Source organism: Geospiza fortis, unplaced genomic scaffold (assembly GCF_000277835.1).
Source record: "Geospiza fortis unplaced genomic scaffold, GeoFor_1.0 scaffold173, whole genome shotgun sequence".
In the NCBI taxonomy this organism is placed as follows: Eukaryota; Metazoa; Chordata; class Aves; order Passeriformes; family Thraupidae; genus Geospiza; species Geospiza fortis.
Window position 1 is genome coordinate 3,469,176 of NW_005054334.1, and position 1,299 is coordinate 3,470,474.

Below are 1,299 nucleotides of genomic sequence, written 5' to 3' on the forward strand. Positions count from 1 at the left end.
GTAAAAGCCAGCTGTGAAAAGTGAAACAAAACTAAGATCCTAAGAATAAGTAAGTAGCTAAAAGAGAGAAGGCAGCGGCAAAGTAGGTGAAGGCATATTTGTTGGATGATAGAGGGCACACACGAGGAATGAGAAATATAAACTGTGCTTTACTGCATTTTATTATTTTTTTAGGTTACTAAGATCCATCCAGAAGACAGAGGCATGAACTTTCCTGGCTATCACTCAGCTATTCAATGAAGGGTACCACCTGTGACAGACACTCCATTATCTCCAAAAGTCACAGCACCCATGATAGTTGGATATTAAGATGCTTGCAATAATTAATTAATAGATGCTTGCACAGTACTCTGAAAATCTCAATTTATAGGATAAGCATTAATTTCAGATTACTTTTGTGAGGACGGGTTTCTCCACTCCGCTTTTGTTTTCTTTGCCTAGCTACAAGCACTGGAATGAGGGCCTCCTGGTGGTGGAATCTGAGACTGTCAAGCGGGAGGAAAGCACATTTCTTAACAAAGCAGTGAAACGGCTGTTCTTTTATCTCCTGAGTTAGCTATAATGAAATAAAGAAACAGAGAGAGAAAAAGAAGCGCCCGCTTTGACAACAAAATATAGGTGAGGTATTTAATATCTAGGATTCTAAAAGAAGGGACATCTTTAACTGCACAGCACTGAGGCAACAAGAATTACTTCACTGCTGAAAAATTTAATTGGGCAGGGAATTAATTTTAATATGCAAAAAAGGTTTTAGTTTACAGGTTTTAAACTCAGGATAGGTAAGGCCTTATAAAGCCTTACCTATCTGTAACAACCAGGCAATGTAGCAATTTTCAATACAGTAACTAAAATAAATACTCAGAATAAGCCTAGAGTAAGTCTACTGAATTCACCAGTCAATGGGGCTTCCCTGTAATTATTGATATAACAGAGAACAATAATAATCCTGCATCATATATTAGAAAAAGCAAGAGACACACTATGGAGTTAAAAGCAGCTCTGAGAACATCTAAGCTATCGATTCCCTATCACTTTTGAGCCAAAAAAGCTGAAGAAGATGCTCCAAATTAGGCTACCAAGAACAGCTTGGGTCTATTCCAAAATTTCCACACTGCCATGTGCTACAGCCCTATCTTCATCCTGTCAATCTCTCAGCCTTCCACCAGTGTTCTCAAAGATGTCCTCCTGGGAACATAGGCAGCTTCCTTACACAATGACTGTAACATACAGGTTCTTCACCATTTAATGGGCTTTTGCAGTTCCTAAGTGATCTCTGTAGGTATTGTCCTGGGAGAAAGA